This window comes from Monodon monoceros, unplaced genomic scaffold (genome assembly GCF_005190385.1).
Source record: "Monodon monoceros isolate NGI ecotype Baffin Bay Population unplaced genomic scaffold, NGI_Narwhal_1 Super_Scaffold_16, whole genome shotgun sequence".
Classification (NCBI taxonomy): Eukaryota; Metazoa; Chordata; class Mammalia; order Artiodactyla; family Monodontidae; genus Monodon; species Monodon monoceros.
Window position 1 is genome coordinate 2615184 of NW_021703772.1, and position 21732 is coordinate 2636915.

The following is a 21732-nucleotide window of genomic DNA, read 5'->3' on the forward strand; positions in this document are numbered from 1 at the left end:
GACAGAAATGCAAGAGCTACGAGGCCAAGAACCTGCAGTGAGGACCAGGGGACAGAGGAAGTGAAAGGCGCCACCCTCCCAGGTGACAAAGGAGGGGCTGCCGCCAGGTGGATGCTGCCTAAAGGGTCGGACACAGCGTCTCATCTTGGCTGTGGGAAGCCAGAGAGAAGAGTTTGGGAATCGGCGCCCAGGTCCGTTCCCCGCCACCACCTCCCTCCCAAGAGGGGCTATTAAAACCCCTTCTGGCCTCCAGATGCGGGCCTGCAAGCTATTTCCCTTTTGTTATTTCAAGCTCGGGGCCTTGATCTTTTGCCACTTTGGAAGAAGCAGAGAAACAAAGAGGTCTGGGGTTGTTGCTGAACAGCGAGGCTGGCTTCCCCGCTCTGGGCCAGCATTTATCCGATCCTCCGAGGCGAGCAGCGAACCATCCCTTTGATGGCGTCAGGCAGGGAATCTGCAGGGAAGTGGGGCATGAGCGCCCCGTCCTCCCAGAGTAGCGCTCAGCAGCGCCCTCTCCTGACGCCTGGCGTCTGCGGCTCACTGGAAGGAGCTGGCCAGCCTCTGATGTCTTCCTTCTTGCAGCGGCCGCCAGAAAGCAAGAGGTAAATAAGGATGAGGCTCCTGCTGCCAGCGACAGGTGGAAGCAGGGTGTGTGCCCTGAGCACCTGGAGCTGCCAGGCCCTGGACCCCACTTCACTCACTCGAACCAAAGGTGCAAAATGCCCTGCAGGGCCGTGCTAGCCCTTGACGCTGCTGCAGCCTGTTGGGAAGAGCACTGAACTGGGAGTCCACAGGCTGCGTCCCACCTCCAGGTGGGCAGGGCCTGCTTGCCTTGTCGGCCGCTGTGGCCCTGGCTCTGAACACAGGGCTGGGCTCAGTGGGGGACACGGCAGACGCTTGCTCAACAGTGGAAATTCCAGTTCTGTCACTGGGAGCCGGCAGGACCCCGGACGTCCCATTCATTCATTCAGTCACTTCCTCATTTATTCCCGCACCCAGCAAGCACACTCCGAGCCTGCTCCGTGCCTCGACATTAGGTACCAAGGGCTGCGACGCTCTGATGGCAGGACGCTGAGAGTGTCCTGCTCTCACCCCGACAGCGGAGAAGCAGGGCACGCTTCTTTCAGGCTGACGCCCAAAGCTGACTGAGCCTGGAGGGTGGAGAGAAGGAAGAAGGAAGACCAGTCCAGGTGGAGGATGGAACCCGTGGCTACTGGAGACACCAGAGAGTGGGACCCCCTGGGGGCCTCTAGGAATTTAGTCCTGGGCCATTAAAGCAAAAACTGCCAATAGGCAGAAATGAAGATGTGATGAAGGGCAGGGGAGGCCCAGGCCCCGCGAGGGGGGATGTGCTTTATCCTCAGAGCAGGGGGTGTGGCCCAGCTGGAAAGTGTGAGGCGCAGACTAGACTGGGGGCTGCGGGCGAGCAGCTTAATACAGCGGCCGCCACACCCAGGAACAGCATCGAGCGGCCCCCAGGAGGTGGCAGGAGGAGGCAGCGCTGAGAACTGTTGGGATTAGACAGGGACAAGTGACAACCACGCCACCAGCTTCCTCCAGAGCAAGTCGTGGAGCAGGGGTGGGAGAGGGACTCAGCTTGGCCGTGTTCTAGGTGAAGTGACTGAACCAGGTGGCAGGATGCCAGGCCAAGGGCAAGCTGCGTTGGGAGATCAGGAGGACAGTCTGGGCTAGAGCCTGGGAGGGACCTGGAGCCACGCGAACGTGGGAAAGCAGAGGCTGAGGACGGAGAGAATCCAGGGGAGCATCCCTATCCAAGGGCCAAGGGCCGGGCTAAGAAATGGAAGGTGGGCAGAATGCCAGGAGGGGTCCTGGGGGTGTCTCAGCCCGCCCTAAGGAAACACAGTCACGTGTCCAGGCCCCCTGCTGCTGGAGGAGGGGCAGGTCCTAAGGCCTGTGGGCACAGGCTGCAGCCCTCATAGCAGACTGGTTCCCCCACAGAAACATCCTTTTCCACCTCAGTCTCTGCAGACATGCCCCTCATCTACATTGTCCTGGTCCTGGGGGTTGGGCTGTGGCCACATTTCTCTGAGCCTATGCATCCACAGAAAATACCTTTCTTTCCAGAAGTCTTTGGTTTGAACAAGGTGCCACCACTTTCAGACCGAAGAGGGGCAGAGCACGGGGCTGGGGAGTGAAAGGTCTGAGTCAAGTTCAGCTCTACCTTTGGGTCAGTAGTAACATCTTCTCTTGGCTTCATTCACTCCACCGGGTGATTGATATAGTGCCTGAGTGTCTCCCCAGAGGGTCGGGCAAGTATCAGCTGGGTACGAAAAGGAATGTTGTATGCGTTGTCAGCATGACATGAACATAGAAGATGATGTCATCACCACCACAGTCATCACCATCGCCACCATCATTATCATCACCATCATCAACGCCACCATCACCATCACCACCATCATTATCATCACCATCATCAACGCCACCATCACCATCGCCACCATCATTATCATCACCATCATCAACGCCATCACCACCATCATATCACCACCATCATTGTCACCGTCACCACCACCATTATTTGCATAAACGTCACCATTGGCATCGTCACCATCATCAGTCCCGCTCTTGAAGTCCTGCCACCACCCTATCCCACCAAGTGGTCTTCCTGTGGCAGAGGACACACCACCACCTGAGTCAGCTCAACCTATTTACAGGCAGTTTTGCTAACAGAAAGTTCTTTGCCTTTTTGTTTGTTTGTTTCAGTTGTAAATCAGCTCCCCCATCCTCTTCAGCAAAAAACAAAAAGTCAACATCCCTCTTTCGTGCAACATTTCTTCAAATATTTTAAGACAATCATTGTGTATCTCCAAGTCCTTTTTGTTTCAGACCAAACAGTTTCTTCCGCCATTCCATTTTATTTTTAACTAACATTTTAATTATGAAGTTAATACATGCTCATAGTCACAAGTTTAGAAAAAAGAGATAAGCTCCGAAATAAAAACAATTATCAATACTTGTAAATCCCATCACTTAGAGATAATTACTTAGTGTTTTCATTCTTGTATTTTTTCTATATTATATATAATAAATATATACATATTTACCAGCCAAAGTGTAAGATTTATCTTGTGACCTGGCTTTTTCACGCAACACATCAGTAACATGCTCACTAAAAACCTTTCTAGAAAAACATCCTTCTCCTAGGACATGGGAAGAGCAGGGATTGTGGGGAAAGCAGCACCTGGTGCCTGGGTCACCTCCAGGGACCAGGGTTGCCGGTGGCCGGGCCCCCAGAGGACAGGGCTGCAGATTGAGTGGGAGCTCTGTGAGCACCCAGGGAGAAGCCAAGCCTGACCTGGGCAGAGCCCACCCCTGACCCTTCTCCAGGGGCCCAACCAGCTTCACTATGTGTCAAGCCAGGCCTCTTGAAATGGGAGAAGTAAAGACGCATTCAGGAAAACCTGGGCAAAGATTGGGGAGGGCAGGCTCTGGCGTGGAAATGGGAGGGGGGACAGGGGTTAGGGAGCCAGCTTCCAGTCCAGCCCCATCACTAGTCACCAGGGACTTGTTTATTCACCTGGGCCTGGCTTTCTGGTCTTTAATATTAGGCTGGACCAGACACTGCCCCAAAGACCAGAAGATGTGTGTGTGTGTGCACACACGTACATGTGTGTGGGTATGTGCACACCCCTGGGAAGAGGCCCGGTTATCTTCAACAGATACCCCCCACGGCCCAGCACTGAAAATTGAATAAGAACCTCTGGATTCAACACCCAACCACTGTGGCTGGTGAAGCCTCCCTGGGTGTGGAGGGGGTCCTCAAAGAGCAGATGCAACCCCAGAGCCAGTGGGGACCCCTGAAGGATGGTGAGAACGCCCTGACTTTTCCTGTGCTCCCTCTAGGTAAGAAAGGCTGCAGGATCCTTGTCCAAAAAATGCTGGTTGAAGAGAAGCTAATAGGGGCCTCGGGTGCAGATTAAAGCAATGAGTTCACATTGCGGGAACATTCCTGATAGGCCAGATCTCAAAGTTGGACATTTAATTGATGAATCCCTCCATGTAAAAATAAACAGAGAGATGACCCAGCTCTGTCTCGATGCACAGAGAGGGTGGGGAAGGAGGCAAAATCTGCCCTACACATGGCGAGGCCAGGAACGTGTGGGTCTGAGTGTGTGCAAGTGCGTGTCTGTGTAAGTAAATACATGGACGTGTGTGTGAAATGTGTTTAAACATCAAGCGCTCGGACGCTCCGTTTGCCTTGGGAGGCGGAAGCCCTCAGAGTGAAAATCAGATGCAGCTCTGTGTCAGATGGAAAGTCCAAGTCTAATTAAAGCAAGGCTCCTGCCACCCGCACCCCGCTGGGGACTGAGGTGACCCCTGCAGATTCGCAGCAGGTTCTGCAGGTTTGGTGCTCTTTTAGAAGAAGCTAACCATCAGGTATGAACCATGAACACTGTATCTTTCCAGTTAAGCCTCCTGAGTCTAAAAGGGTATTCAATTCCATGAAAACCATTGAAACCCTACAGGATTCCGAGGAAACAGTCTGTTGATTCATGTCAGTCCTTCCTGAACCTCTGACAAGACAGAATTCTTTCCTGATGAGTCTCCTGCTCCAAAGCTGGATGGACATTTCAACGAAGCAAGAGCCTTGATGTGAGAGAATTGCTGTTATTTGGGCTTACAGATGTGGCTGCCCCATGAATGGACCAAGGAGATTTTCTGTACATTAGCGCTGACAAATTCCAGGGCTGAGGCAGTGTTTTGCTCCCTCCGAAATGACAAAAGAAAGAAAATGGCATAATAATGCACATTTATCATAATACCATACATTTGTCCATAAATCACACCTCAAAACACCCTCTCTTTTAACCAGTGCCACAAAAAATAAAGAAAATGATCAAGGATTCTGAAATCAGGAAAAGCCACAACCTTGCGATGAATGACCTGGAGGAAACCAGCTGGTGATGTGTAGAGAGGGCTCCAGGCAAAACCCCAGGGCTGGGGGCCAGGGAGGGGGGTGGGGGCAAGGCACAGGCACCAGGCATACAGGACAAGGACTTTGCTCTTAGGTCCTGTATTGACTTGGGTCTAAGGGAAAACCCATATGAAACTCCCCTCCAAGATGAGTAAACGAAAGAAATCCAACATCTTCACTAATGAAAGGATTCACAATCAAAACATCAAAATATAACAAGAAAGCAGATGAAGAGAACACTACATAACACTTGCTGCAAGAAATTAAAGTTTACCAAAAAAACTGCGCATCTTCTCAAGCAAATAAAAGAATATATGCAAATATATATACATCTAGCTATCTTTTTGTCAAACTACCATTTTAAGTGCTCTCTCTCTCACTGTGCTAAGTAAGCATAGTACATATATCATCTTACTTAATCCTTAAGTATTATTTTCATTTTACAGATAAGGAAACTGAAGCCCAAAGTTAATTGATAATTATAATAACAATAAATATAAATGGGACAAATTCCTGTTCCCACTTCTATTTGCTATGCAGTGAATCACCCCAAAACTTGGTAGTGTAAAGTCATTTTGTTTTGCTCACAATTCTGCAGGTCAGGAATCGGGGCAGACATAATGAGGAAAGCACATCCCTGCTGTACAATGTCTACAGCCTCATCTATTATGTCTCAAATAGCAGGAGATGGCAGGGATGGCTCAACTAGAGCCATGTGTCTGGGCCTCAATTCTTCATAATGTGGCATCTTCTGGGGCTAGAACTACCAAGATGACTTCTTTTGTCACCTACCTGGAACATGGGATGGGATGGCTGGATCAGCTGGGGACTTGTTATGGTCTGAATGTCGGTGTCCCCCCCAAACTCATATATTGGAGCCCTATCCCTCTGTGTGGCTGTATTTGGAGATGGGGCCTCTAAGGAAGTAGTTAGAGCTAACTGAGGTCATAAGGGTGGGGCCCTGATCTGATAGAATTAGTTCCTTCCAAGAATAGACACTAGAGAGCTTGCTCTCTCTCTGCCATGTGAGGACACAGTGAGCAGGGGGCATCTGCAAGCCAGGAAGAGAGCTTGCACCAGAAACTGACCATGCTGCATCCTGATCACAGAATTCCAGTCTCTAGAACTAGTTTCTCTAGTAAGAAAATAAATTTCTGTTGTTTGAGCTCTCCAATCTGTGGTATTCTGTAATGGCAGCCTGAGCAGACTAGTACAGGGATGGTCAGCACTTCCCACTCCTCAGGTAGCTTCTCCACATGGCTAGCTTGAGCTTCTTATAGTATGGTGGTCTCAGAGTAATTGGATTCCTTACATGGTAGCTATCTACCCTGACCCCCTCCCAAGCAAGTATTCCAAGATACCAAAGCAAAAGCTGCAAAGTTGCTTCCAACCTTGCCTTAGGAGTCATGTAGCCTCAATTCTCCTGCATTCTGTTGGCCAAAACAGTCATAGAGCCTGTCCAGATGTAGGGGAAGGGGAGCTATAGACCCCACCTCTTGATAGGAGAAATATCAAAGAATTTATGGCCATCTTTAATCCACCATACTAACTTTTTAAAGGAAAAAAGTCACTCATGAATCAGGAAACGCTGCAACCTCATACTGCATACACTGGAGGAAACCGCTGAAGAAAATAAACAACACACTCCTAAATAACCAATTGGTCACAGAAGAAATCACAAGGGAAATTATAAAATACTTTGATATGAATGAAAACAAAAACACAACCTATGAAAATTTATAGGTTGCAGCAAAAGCAGTGCCCAGAGGGAAATTTATAGCTGTAAATGCCTATAGTAAGAAGAAAGATCTCTGGTGGTGGCCATAGGCAGGGGGTGGGGGATAGGAAATTGGGTGAAGATGGTCAAAAAGTACAAACTCCCAGTTATAAGAAAAATAGGTCCTAGGGAAGTAATGTACAACATGGTAACAATAGTTAACAGTACTGTAGTGTGTATTTGAAAGTTGCTAAGAGAACAACTCTTAAAAGTTCTCATCACAAGGGGAAAAATATAACTGTGTGGTGATGGACGCTAACTACACTTATTGCTGTAATCATTTTGCAATATATACATCTATCGACTCGTATTGTTGTACACCCAAAACTAATACAGTGTTACATGTCAATTATACCTCAATTTTTAAAAAAGAAGAAAAGTCTCAAATCAATAACCTAACCTTCCACATTAAGACACTGGAAAAAGAAGAGCAAACCTAAAACAAGCAAAAGGGAGGAAATAATGAGATTAGGGCAGAAATGAATGAAATAGAGAATAGAAAAACAATAGAGAAAAATCAGTGAAACTAAAACTCATTCTTTGAAAAGATTAACAAAATTGACAAACTTTTAGCTAGATTAACTTTTTAAAAATGAGAGGGAGAAAGAAGCCTCAGATTGCTAGAATCAGAAATGAAAAAGGAATACACTACTATGTATAAAATAGATAACTAATGAGAATCTACTGTATAGCACAGGGAAATCTACTCAGTGCTCTGGGGTGACCTAAATGGGAAGGGAATCTAAAAAAGAGTGGATATATGTATATATTTGACTGATTCACTTTGCTGTACAGCAAGAAACTAACACAACATTTAAAGCAACTATACTCCAATAAAAATTACTTTAAAAAAAATGAAAGAGGAGACATTACTACTGACCCTGCAGAAATAAAAAGTATAAAGGAACTATTGTATGCCATGAACTATGGTATATATATACATTTATAAATTATGTGCCAATAAGTTATATAACTTAGATGAAATGGACAAATTCCTAGACACAAACTACCAAAACTACTCAAAAAGAAAGACAATCTGAATAGACCTATAGCAAGTGAAGAGCTCAAAGTAGTAATCAAAGAACACCCACAAAGAAAAGCCCAGGCTCAGACCGCTTCACTGGTGAATTCTACCAAACAGTAAAAGAAGAATGAACACCAATTCTTCAGAAGCTATTCCAAAAAACATAAGAGGAGAGAATACCTCATAACTCATCATACAAGGCCACTGTTTTCCTGATACCAAGGTTGGAAGCTATCACAAGAAAAGAAAACCACAGACCAATATCTCATATGAATATATATACAAAAATCATCAATAAAATACTAGCAAACCAAATCTAGAAACATATAAAAGATTTATATACCATGACCAAATGGGATTTGTCCCAGGAATTCAAGGTTGGTTCAACATCTGAAAATCAATTACTATAATACATCATGTCAATAGAATAAAAAGCGAGAATCACATGATCATCTCCATAGATGCAGAAAAAGCATTTGACAAAATCCAATACCATTTTGTGATAAGAACAATCAACAAATGAGGATCAAAAGGGAACTTCTTCAACCTGATAAAATACATCTACAAAAAGCCCACAGCTAAATTTATACCTGATGGTGAAAGACTGAATGCTTTCTCCCTAAGATCAGGAACAAGACGAGGATGTCTGCTCTTACTTCTTTTCAATATTTTATAGTAGAGGTTCTAGCCAGGGCCAACAGGGCTGATTAAAGATGGCCACAAATTCTTTGACATGCATTGAACCATGCCATCGGTATATAGAGATAGTTTTACTTCTTCCTCTACAATCTGGATGCCTCCTATTTATTTATGTCCTGGCTGGCTGTCAACCAGGGGCTGGTTTTTGCTCCTGGAGGCCGCCCACATTCCTCATCATGCTTTCTACGTGGCCCCTTCCACTCCTTACATTTAAAGTTTTCTGACTTCTCCTTGGAAAAGTGCAAGACCTGCCAGGAAACAGGGACTTAAGCCTGACATCCTCAATAACTATATTAGGACACCGATATGAATGAGCTTGGAAGTGGATTTTCCCCAGAAGAGCCCCCATTACTTTGTAGCACCTTAGGGTCCTACACCTTAATTTTGGACCCTGAGCATAGAACCCAATTGAGTGAAGTCAGACTTCTGACCTACAGAACTATGAGCACTAGCTTGTACCTTGTGCTGTTTAAGCCACTGAAGTTGTGATGGTTTGTTATGGCAGCAACACAAAACTAATACCCACTCTCCCCTTGTAACTATCCTATAGGATCCTGCCTGTACATCAACGTAGGGGAGGAGAAAAGGTTATTCAGGCCTCAGATGGCGCATTCATGCTCCTTTAGGAAAACACCTTTCATAGTCTTGTTTGGCCCCAGAACAGCATGGAACAAAGGGTGAAGACAAAGCAAGAAGTTGATCTGATGACAAAGTTACAGAACCAGGATCCTAGGATGGGAGCTGGACCCCAGATCATTCGCTTTGAGGGTATTTCTCCCCTGTGGTTCAGTTGCTCTGTGATGCCAACACCTTCTGTTACTTTTGGGACACACAACAGCCCTGTGTTAGATGTGTTTTGAGGAGAGAAAGTAGAGGAATGGCATCCATTTCAACCGCTGCTTTAAAAGCAGAGCAGTGCAGGAAATGAACCAGTGAGCAAGTCAATCCAAAGGCAAGACTTGCACAGCACAGGGGTCAGAAACTCGGGCCACTTTACTGGGTATCAAAGGAAGGAGTGACCCCAGACACCAGAGGACACTGGGACATGCAGAAGGAAGATACTTGCATTTTTTTTTCAGCTTGTTCTTGCTTTAACATTGTTCTTTTTTAAATAACATTGTAGTCTATGGATGTAATATCTTCTTAATTCTCTCTGAGGATACTAATATAATTCTTTTCTTCTAACTTTAATTTTTAAATTTAATTTAATTTAGATTTAATTTAAATTCTAATTTTTTAACATCTTTATTGGAGTATAATTGCTTTACATTGTTGTGTTAGTTTCTGTTGTATAACAAAGTGAATCAGCTATACGTATACTTATATCCCCATATAAGTAACCCCTCCCTCTTGCGTCTCTCTCCCACCCTCCCTATCCCACCCCTCTATGTGGTCACAAAGCACCAAGCTGATCTCCCTGTGCTATGCGGCTGCTTCCCAATAGCTATCTATTTTACATTTGGTAGTGTATATATGCCAATGCCACTCTCTCACTTCGCCCCAGCTCACCCTTCCCCCTCCTTGTGTCCTCAAGTCCATTCTCTACACCTGCGTCTTTATTCCTGTCCTGCCCCTAGGTTCTTCAGAACCTTTCTTTTTTTTTTAGATTCCATATATATGTGTTAGCATATGGTATTTGTTTTTCTCTTTCTGACTTACTTCACTCTGTATGACAGACTCTAGGTCCATCCACCTCACTACAAATAACTCAATTTTGTTTCTTTTTATGGCTGAGTAATATCTTCTTTATTATTTATTTATTTATTCCACATCTTCTTTATCCATTCATCTGTTGATGGACACTTAGGTTGCTTCCGTGTCCTGGCTATTGTAAATAGAGCTGCAGTGAACATTTTGGTACATGACTCTTTTTGAATTATGGTTTTCTCAGGGTATATGCCCAGTAGTGGGATTGCTCAGTCATATGGTAGTTCTATTTTTAGTTTTCTAAGGAACCTCCATACTGTTTCCATAGGGGCTGTATCAATTTACATTCCCACCAACAGTGCAAGAGGATTCCCTTTTCTCCACACCCTCTCCAGCATTTATTGTTTGTAGATTTTTTGAAGATGGCCATTCTGACCGGTGTGAGGTGACACCTCATTGTAGTTTTGATTTGCATTTCTCTAATGATTAGTGATGTTGAGCATCCTTTCATGTGTTTCTTGGCAATCTGTATATCTTCTTTGGAGAAATATCTGTTTAGGTCTTCTGCCCACTTTTGGATTGGATTTTTTTGGTTTTTGATATTGATATTTTTTGATATCGGGTTTTTTGTTTTTTTTATATTTAATCTGTAGATTGCTTTGGGTAGTATAGTCATTTTCACAATGTTGATTCTTCCAATCCAAGAACGTGGTATATCTCTCCATCTGTTTGTGTCATCTTTAATTTCTTTCATCAGTGTCTTATAGTTTTCTGCATACAGGTCTTTTGTCTCCTTAGGTAGGTTTATTCCTAGGTATTTTATTCTTTTTGTTGCAGTGGTAAATGGGAGTGTTTCCTTAATTTCTCTTTCAGATTTTTCATCATTAGTGTATAGGAATGCAAGAGATTTCTGTGCATTCAATTTTTATCCTGCTACTTTACCAAATTCATTGATTAGCTCTAGTAGTTTTCTGGTAGCATCTTTAGGATTCTCTATGTATAGTATCATGTCATCTGCAAACAGTGACAGTTTTACTTCTTCTTTTCCGATTTGGATTCGTTTTATTTCTTTTTTGTCTCTGATTGCTGTGGCTAAAACTTCCAAAACTATGTTGAATGAGAGTGGTGAGAGTGAGCAACCTTGTCTTGTTCCTGATCTTAGTGGAAATGCTTTCAGTTTTTCACCATTGAGGATGATGTTGGTTGTGGGTTTGTCATATATGGCCTTTATTATGTTGAGGAAAGTTCCCTCTATGCCTACTTTCTGCAGGGTTTTTATCATAAATGGGTGTTGAATTTTGTCAAAAGCTTTCTCTGCATCTATTGAGATGATCATATGGTTTTTCTCCTTCAATTTGTTAATATGGTGTATCACGTTGATTGATTTGCATATATTGAAGAATCCTTGCATTCCTGGAATAAACCCCACTTGATCATGGTGTATGATCCGTTTAATGTGCTGTTGGATTCTGTTTGCTAGTATTTTGTTGAGGATTTTTGCATCTATGTTCATCAGTGATATGGGCCTGTAGTTTTCTTTCTTTGTGACGTCCTTGTCTGGTTTTGGTATCAGGGTGATGGTGGCCTCGTAGAATGAGTTGGGGAGTGTTCCTCCCTCTGCTATATTTTGGAAGAGTTTGAGAAGGATAGGTGATAGTTCTTCTCTAAATGTTTGATAGAATTCGCCTGTGAAGCCATCTGGTCCTGGGCTTTTGCTTGTTGGAAGATTTTTAATCACAGTTTCAATTTCAGTGCCTGTGATTGGTCTGTTCATATTTTCTATTTCTTCCTGATTCAGTCTTGGCAGGTTGTACCTTTCTAAGAATTTGTCCATTTCTTCCAGGTTGTCCATTTTATTGGCATATAGCTGCTGGTAGTAATCTCTCGTGATCCTTTGCATTTCTGCAGTGTCAGTTGTCACTTCTTTTTCATTTCTAAGTCTGTCGATTTGAGTCTTCTCCCTTTTTTTCTTAATGAGTCTGGCTAATGGTTTATCAATTTTGTTTGTCTTCTCAAAGACATCTTTTACTTTTATTGATCTTTGCTGTTGTTTCCTTCATTTATTTCTTATCTGATCTTTATATTTCTTTCCTTCTGCTAACTTTGGGGTTTTTGTTGTTGTTCTTCTTCTTCTTTCTCTAATTGCTTTAGGTGCAAGGTTAGGTTGTTTATTCGAGATGTTTCCTGTTTCTTAGGGTAGCATTGTATTGCTATAAACTTCTGTCTTAAAACTGCTTTTGCTGCATCCCATAGATTTTGGGTCATCGTGTCTCCACTGTCATTTGTTTCTAGGTATTTTTTTATTTCCTCTTTGATTTCTTCAGTGATCACTTCGTTATTAAGTAGTGTATTGTTTAGCCTCCCTGTGTTTGTATTTCTTACAGATCTTTTCCTGTAATTGATATCTAGTCTCATAGCGTTGTGGTCAGAAAAGATACTTGATACAATTTCAATTTTCTTAAATTTACCAAGGCTTGATTTGTGACCCAAGATATGATCTATCCTGGAGAATGTTCCATGAGCACTTGAGAAGGAAGTGTATTCTGTTGTTTTTGGATGGAATGTCCTATAAATATCAATTAAGTCCATCTTGTTTAATGTATCATTTAAAGCTTGTGTTTCCTTATTTATTTTCATTTTGGATGATCTGTCCATTGGTGAAAGTGGGGTGTTAAAGTCCCCTACTATGAATGTGCTACTGTCGATTTCCCCTTTTATGGCTGTTAGTATTTGCCTTATGTATTGAGGTGCTCCTATGTTGGGTGCATAAATATTTACAATTGTTATATCTTCTTCTTGGATCGATCCCTTGATCATTATGTAGTGTCCTTCTTTGTCTCTTCTAATAGTCTTTATTTTAAAGTGTATTTTGTCTGATATGAGAATTGCTACTCCAGCTTTCTTTTGGTTTCCATTTGCATGGAATACCTTTTTCCATCCCCTTACTCTCAGTCTGTATGTGTCTCTAGGTCGGAAGTGGGTCTCCTGTAGACAGCAAATATATGCGTCTTGTTTTTGTATCCATTCAGCCAATCTGTGTCTTTTGGTGGGAGCATTTAGTCCATTTACATTTAAGGTAATTATCGATATGTATGTTCCCATTCCCATTTTCTTAATTGTTTTGGGTTCGTTATTGTAGGTCTTTTCCTTCTTTTGTTTTTCTTGCCTAGAGAAGTTCCTTTAGCAGTTGTTGTAGAGCTGGTGTGGTGGTGCTGAACTCTCTCAGCTTTTGCTTGTCTGTAAAGGTTTTAATTTCTCCATCAAATCTGAATGAGATCCTTGCTGGGTAGAGTAATCTTGGTTGCAGGCTTTTCTCCTTCAACACTTTCAATATGTCCTGCCACTCCCTTCTGGCTTGCAGAGTTTCTGCTGAAAGATCAGCTGTTAACCTTATGGGGATTCCCTTGTGTGTTATTTGTTGTTTTTCCCTTGCTGCTTTTAATATGCTTTCTTTGTATCTAATTTTTGACAGTTTGATTAATATGTGTCTTGGTGGATTTCTCCTTGGATTTATCCTGTATGGGACTCTCTGTGCTTCCTGGACTTAAGTATTTCCTTTCCCATATTAGGGAAGTTTTCAACTATAATCTCTTCAAATATTCTCTCAGTCCCTTTCTTTTTCTCTTCTTCTTCTGGAACCCCTATAATTCGAATGTTGGTGCGTTTAATGTTGTCCCAGAGGTCTCTGAGACTGTCCTCAGTTCTTTTCATTCTTTTTTCTTTATTCTGCTCTGCCGTATTTATTTCCACTATTTTATCTTCCAGGTCATTTATCCGTTCTTCTGCCTCAGTTATTCTGCTATTGATCCATCTAGAGTATTTCTCATTTCATTTATTGTGTTGTTCATCATTGTTTGTTTCATCTTTAGTTCTTCTAGGTCCTTGTTAACTGTTTCTTGCATTTTGTCTACTCTATTTCCAAGATTTTGGATCATCTTTACTATCATTATTCTGAATTCTTTTTCAGGTAGACTGCCTATTTCCTCTTCATTTGTTAGGTCTGGTGGGTTTTTATCCTGCTCCTTCATCTGCTGTGTGTTTTTCTGTCTTTTCATTTTGCTTATCTTACTGTGTTTGGGGTCTCCTTTTTGCAGGCTGAAGGTTCGTAGTTCCTGTTGTTTTTAGTGTCTGTCCCCAGTGGCTAAGGTTGGATCAGTAGGTTGTGTAGGCTTCCTGGTGGAGGGTACTAGTGCCTGTGTTCTGGTGGATGAGGCTGGATCTTGTCTTTCTGGTGGGCAGGTCCACGTCTGGTGGTGTGTTTTGGGGTGTCTGTAGACTTATTATGATTTTGGGCGGCCTCTCTGCTAATGGGTGGGGTTGTGTTCCTGTCTTGCTAGTTGTTTGGCATAGGATGTCCAGCACTGTAGCTTGCTGGTCGTTGCGTGAAGCTGGGTGTTGGCGTTGAGATGGAGATCTCTGGGAGATTTTCGCCGTTTGATATTATATGCAGCTGGGAGGCCTCTTGTGGACCAGTGTCCTGAAGTTGGCTCTCCCACCTCAGAGGCACAGCACTAACTCCTGGCTGCAGCACCAAGAGCCTTTCATCCACACGGCTCCTTAATTTGGGATGATTCGTTGTCTATTCATGTATTCCACAGATGCAGGGTACATCAAGTTGATTGTGGAGCTTTAATCCGCTGCTTTTGAGGCTGCTGGGAGAGATTTCCCTTTCTCTTCTTTGTTCTCACAGCTCCCAGGGGCTCAGCTTTGGATTTGGCCCCGCCTGTGCATGTAGGTCGCCGGAGGGCGTCTGTTCTTTGCTCAGACAGGACGGGGTTAAAGGAGCCGCTGATTCGGAGGCTCTGGCTCACTCAGGCCCGGGGTAGGGAGGATCACGGAATGCAGGGTGGGCCTGCGGTGGCAGAGGCCGGCATGACATTTCCAGCCTGAGGCACGCCGTGCGTTCTCCCGGGGGAGTTGTCCCTGGATCCCGGGACCCTGGCAGTGGCGGGCTGCACAGGCTCCCCGGAAGGGGGGTGTGGATAGTGACCTGTGTTCGCACACAGGCTTCTTGGTGGCGGCAGCAGCGGCCTTAGCGTCTCATGTCTGTCTCTGGGGTCCGCACTTTTAGCCGCGGCTCGCGCCCATCTCTGGAGCTCCTTTAAGCAGCGTTCTTAATCCCCTCTCCTCGCGCACCAGGAAATAAAGAGGGAAGAAGAAGTCTCTTGCCTCTTCGGCAGGTCCAGACTTTTCCCTGGACTCCCTCCCGGCTAGCCGCGGCGCACTAACGCCCTGCAGGCTGTGTTCACGCCGCCAACCCCAGTCCTCTCCCGGCGCTCCAACTGGAGCCGGAGCCTCAGCTCCCAGCCCCGCCCACCCCGGCAGGTGAGCAGACAAGCCTCTCGGCTGGTGAGTGCCGGTCGGCCCTGATCCTCTGCGCTGGAATCTCTCTGCTTTGCCCTCCGCACCCCTGTTGCTGTGCTCTCCTTCGCGGCTCCGAAGCTCCCCCACTCCACCACCCGCAGTCTCCGCCCGCGAAGGGGCTTCCTAGTGTGTGGACACTTTTCCTCCTTCACAGCTCCCTCCCGCTGGTGCAGGACCCGTCCCTATCCTTTTGTCTCTGTTTATTTTTTTCTTTTGCCCTAACCAGGTACGTGGGGGGTTTCTTGCCTTTTGGGAGGTCTGAGGTCTTCTGCCAGCGTTCAGTAGGTGCTCTGTAGGCGTTGTTCCACGTGTAGATGTATTACTGGTGTATTCTTGGGGAGGAAGGTGATCTCCGCGTCTTACTCTTCCGCCATCTTCCTGGAAGTCCTCTTCATGTGTTTGTGCTTTTTAGTTTTTCTTCCTGTAATTGATATCTAGTCTCATAGTGCTGTGGTCGGAAAAGATATCTGATATGATTTCAATTTTCTTAAATTTACCAAGGCTTGATTTGTGACCCAATATATGATCTATCCTGGAGAATGTTCCATGAGCACTTGAGAAGAAAGTGTATTCTGTTGTTTTTGGATGGAATGTCCTATAAATATCAATTAAGTCCATCTTGTTTAATGTGTCATTTAATGCTTGTGCTTCCTTATTTATTTTCATTTTAGTTGATCTGTCCATTGGTGAAAGTGGGGTGTTAAAGTCCCCTACTATGATTGTGTTACTGTTGATTTCCCCTTTTATGGCTGTTAGCATTTGCCTTATGTATGGAGGTGCTCCTATGTTGGATGCATAGATATTTACAATTGTTATATCTTCTTCTTGGATTGATACCTTGATCATTATGTAGTGTCCTTCTTTGTCTCTTGTAATAGTCTTTATTTTAAAGTCTATTTTGTCTGACATGAGAATTGCTACTCCAGCTTTCTTTTGATTTCCATTTGCATGGAATATATTTTTCCATCCCCTCACTTTCAGTCTGTATGTGTCCCTAGGTCTGAAGTGGGTCTCTTGTAGACAGCATATATATGGGTCTTGTTTTTGTATCCATTCAGCCAGTCTGTGTCTTTTGATTGGAGCATTTAGTCCATTTACATTTAAGGTAATTATCAATATGTATGTTCCTATTACCATTTTCTTAATTGTTTTGGGTTTGTTATTGTAGGTCTCTTCTTTCTCTTGTGTTTCCTGCCTAGAGAAGTTCCTTTAGCATTTGTTGTAAAGCTGGCTTGGTGGCGCTGAATTCTCTTAGCTTTTGCTTATCTGTAAAGGGTTCAATTTCTCTGTCAAATCTGAAGGAGATTCTTGCTTGGTAGAGTAATCTTGGTTGTAGGTTTTTCCCTTTCATCACTTTAAATATGTCCTGCCACTCCCTTCTTGCTTGCAGAGTTTTGCTGAAAGATCAGCTGTTAATCTTATGGGGATTCCCATGTATGTTATTTGTTGCTTTTCCCTTGTTGCTTTTAACATTTTTTTCTTTGAATTTAATTTTTGATAGTTTGATTAATATGTGTCTTGGCATGTTTCTCCTCGGATTAATCCTGTATGGGACTCTCTGCACTTCCTGGACTTGATTGACTATTTCCTTTCCCATATTAGGGAAGTCTTCAACTATAATTTCGTCAAATATTTTCTCAGTCCCTTTCTGTTTCTCTTCTTATTCTGGAGCCCCTATAATTCAAATGTTGGTGAGTTTAATGTTGTCCCAGAGGTCTCAGAGACTGTCTTCAATTCTTTTAATTCTTTTTTCCTTATTACGCTCTGCAGTAGTTATTTCCACTATTTTATCTTCCAGGTCACTTCTCCGTTCTTCTGCTTCAGTTATTCTGCTATTGATTCCTTCTAGAGAATTTTTAATTTCATTTATTGTGTTGTTCATCATTGTTTGTTTGCTCTTTATTTCCTCTAGGTCCTTGTTAAACGTTTCTTGTATTTTCTCCATTCTATTCCCAAGATTTTGGATTATCTTTACTGTCATTACTCTGAATTCTCTTTCAGGTAGACTGCCTATTTCCTCTTCATTGGTTTGGTCTGGTGGGTTTTTACGTTGCTCCTTTTCTGCTGCGTATTTCTCTGTCTTCTCATTTTGCTTATCTAACTGTGTTTGGGGTCTCCTTTTCACAGGCTGCAGGCTCATAGTTCCCATTGTTTTTGGTGTCTGCCCCCAGCGGAGGTTTGTTCAGTGGGTTGTGTCGGCTTCCTGGTGGAGGGGACTGGTGCCTGTGCTCTGGTGGATGAGGCTGGATCTTGTCTTTCTGGTAGGCAGGACCACGTCCAGTGGTGTGTTTGGGCATGGCTGTGTACTTACTATGATTTTAGGCAGCCTCTCTGCTAATGGGTGGGGTTGTGTTCCTGTTTTGCTAGTTGTTTGGCATGGGGTGTCCAGCACTGGAGCTTGCTTGTTGTTGAGTGGAGCTGGGTCTTAGTGTTGAGATGAAAGTCTCTGGGAGAGCTGTCGTCTACTGATATTATGTGGGGCCGGGAGGTCTCTGGTGGTCCAGCGTCCTGAACTCAGCTCCCCCACCTCAGAGGTTCAGGCCTGACACCTGGCTGGAGCACCAAGACCCTGTCAGCCACACGACCCAGAAGAAAAGGGAGACAAAAAAGAAATAAAAATAAAATAAAGTTATTAAAAAATTTAAAAATATATTAAAATTAAAAATTTTTAATTAAGAAAAAAAGTAGAGAGCAACCAATAAACAAATCCACCAATGATAGCAAGCACTAAAAACTATACTAACATAAACATAAAACAGAAACTAGTCAGTCTCATACAGCAATCCCCAAGTCTACAGTTGCTCCCAAATTCCACTGCCTCAGTTTTAGGATGATTCGTTGTCTATTCAGGTATTCCACAGATGCAGGGTACCTCAAGTTGATTGTGGGGATTTAATCTGCTGCTCCCGTGGCTGCACAGAGAAGTTTCCCTTTCTCTTCTTTGTTCACACAGCTCCTGGGGTTCAGCTGTGGATTTGGCCCTGCCTCTGCATGTAGGTCACCCTCTGGCATCTGTTCCCCGCCCAGACAGGACAGGGTTAAAGGAGAAGTTGATTAGGGGGTATGGCTCACTCAAGCCGGGGAGAGGGAGGGGTACGGAATTCAGGGCAAGCCTGCAGCAGCAGAGGCCGGTGTGACATGGCACCAGCCTGAGGTGCACTGTGTGTTCTCCCGGGGGAGTTGTCCCTGGATCATGGGACCCTGGCAGTGGCGGGCTGCACAGGCTCCTGAGAGGGGAGGTGTGGATAGTGACCTGTGCTTGCACACAGGCTTCTTGATGGCGGCAGCAGCAGCCTTAGCATTTCATGCCCATCTCTGGTGTCTGCGCTGATAGCCGCGGCTCGCACCCATCTCTGCAGCTCATTTAGGCGGCGCTCTGAATCCCCTCTCCTCATGCACCCCGAAACAGTGGCCTCTTGCCTCTTAGGCAGGTCCAGAGTTTTCCCTGGACTCCCTCCCGGCTAGCTGTGGTGTACTAGCCCCCTTCAGGCTGTGTTCACGCAGCCAACCCCAGTCCTCTCCCTGGGATCTGACCTCCAAAGCCTGAGCCTCAGCTCCCAGCCCCGCCCGCCCTGCTGGGGGAACAGACAAGCCTCTGGGCTGGTGAGTGCTGGTCGGCACCGATCCTCTGTGCGGGAATCTCTCCACTTTGCCCTCCGCACCCCTGTTGCTGTGCTCTCCTCCGTGGCTCCAAAGCTTCCCCCCTCCGCCACCCGCAGTCTCCACCCGCGAAGGGGCTTCCTAGTGTGTGGAAACCTTTCCTCCTTCACAGCTCCCTCCCCGAGGTGCAGGTCCCATCCCTATTCTTTTGTCTCTGTTTTTTCTTTTTCCTTTTGCCCTACCCAGGTACATGGGGGGTTTCTTGCCTTTTGGGAAGTCTGAGGTCTTCTGCCAGCATTCAGTAGATGTTCTATAGGAGTTCCACATGTAGATGGTTTTTGATGTATTTGTGGGGAGGAAGGTGATCCCCACATCTTACTCCTCCACCTCCTTGAAGGTCCTTCTAAATTCTAATTTTTAATTAAAATTTTTTTTGTTCTTTCACGTTTGTTTTTCATTGAGGTAAAATTGACATATAACACTATATTAGTTTCGGGTGTACAGTATAATGATTCCATATTTGTATATATTGTGAAATGATCACAAGTCTAGTTAACATCTGTCCCCATAAGTAGCTATAAAAATTTTTTTCCAATTATAATTTAATTTAAACATTGTTTAATGTTCCCTGAGCTGTGTCTACTTTCTGCAGAGCCAATAGTTCTGTTTGTCATCTTCGTCCATGCTAGCAGTCTCCCTCAATGTCAGGCCATCCTTGGCTTTAGCCAAGATGAATGGACAGAGGACCAGATAGGGAAAGACCATGGCCCAGCCGTCACTGGCAGCTGAGTGTTCGGGGAAGCGACCGTGGGCTTCATGGCCACAGATGGCGCCCACTGCCCTTGCTCGGACTCCCGGGTGTGGGTCAGGGCCCAGCCTGGCAGAACTGCCTTCCCTTTGTTGCTTTAGTGTCCGATTGGTGACCTGAGCCACCTCAAGCTTAGCTGTCTCTCCACTGGTCCCAACTCCCACTTTAGGGGCCCCTCATCAAAGACTGACTATGGGATGATGAAAGGGACCATCTTGTCTCCAGATTCACCCATGATTGAGATCCCTGCATCTCTAACCCTAACGTAACCTCAACCCCAACCTGCACAGGAATCACACAGGCTGTGAGAATCCTGAGCCGCTCGGCCAGCCTCAGATGGAATGAGGCTGAACGGGATTCTATGTGACCTTTTTTGGGATCCCAAGTTGTGGCTGAGGATCCCAGAGGTTCAAAGAATGGGGCAGCAGGAAGCCTCCTGGACTGGAGCACCATAGCTGTAGCAAGCTCTGGTGGGTCGTGGTGCTGTGGTCCATCTCCTGCCCCTGAACATCCCAGCTGCAGCCACAGCCAAGGCTTCTGAAACCAGGACCACCGCAGAGGTACCACCCTTCCTGCAAACCTTCCAGACACACAGGAACCTGAATCCCCACTCCCTGCACAGGCATGCATGAGCACAGACATACACACACATGGGCATGGACACACTCACATGCACACACATGCTCACTCATACGTATACACACTCACATGTGCACACATATGCATACACCCACACCCACACCCACACACACACACATCTCCACCACCACAGCTGCCATGTGGCCTTAATATGGCATCACCCTGAATTCGTCTCTCGACTGTTGTATTAATGTCCCAGGGCTATCATTACAAAGTACCAAAACAGGGCGGCTTAAAACAACAGAAATTCATTCTCTCACGTTCTGGAGGCCGGGACGTGCTGCCTCCAGAAGCTCGAGGGGAGGGTCCTTCCTTGTCTTCTGGTGATTACTGGCATTCCTGGGTTGTGGCTACATGTCACCAGTCTCATGTCACCTTCTCCTCTATGTGTCTATGTTTCTCCTCTCTGTCTCTTTTAAGAACACTTGTCGTTGGATTAAGGCCACCCAGAAAATCCAGGATGGTCTCATCTGAAGATCCTCAACTGAATTACACTTGGAAGAGACCCTTTTCCAGAGTTATGGTCTCCTGTTCGGGGCATTAGCGTGGCACTTGCTGGGGCCACCTTCACAGAGCACAGCAGCGTCTGCACAGCGGTGGGGCCAGAGTGAGGGACAGGGCACAGTCCCACAGCCCACCACTAACTCACAGCTGCCCGAGGCAGCTGTCCTCACACCGGATAGAAGGTGGCCACCCACCTGGACAAGGAGACCTTCTCCAAGATGGTCACGGGGACATCCCTGCTGAGCTCTGGAGTCAGTCTGCCCCTTCCTCGCTTCCCTGTGCCGGCGTTGCCAGAAGAGCACAGAAGCCAACCCCAGAGCCAGCCAAGGTGTCCTCCAAGCCCAGAAGTGCCCAAGGACCAGGGCCTACCCTGCTCCAGCGGGGTCATCAGTGCTGCCCCAACGGGGGCCCAGAGAAGGGTGCCCTCTGTGCACCCCAGCCTTCCCAGCTCCAGATGGAGAGTGCCTGCCCTGTCCCCCAGGGGCCTCTCTTCAGGTGAAGAGAACCTGAAACCTGCCCGACGGCGTCCCCCCTGCCCGGGGTCTCCTGCTCCTGAAACAGTAGCCACACTGGGCCCACCCTCACACTTGTCCCTGGATTGGGGGGTCCTGCTCACTTTCCAGGGGGGCCAGCTGACATAGTCAGGGCGCCTCAGGGCATTCGGGTGAGGGTGGAGCTTTGAAAGATGGAGGGAGGTGTGCACACACGCGCGTGTGTGTGTGTGTGTGTGT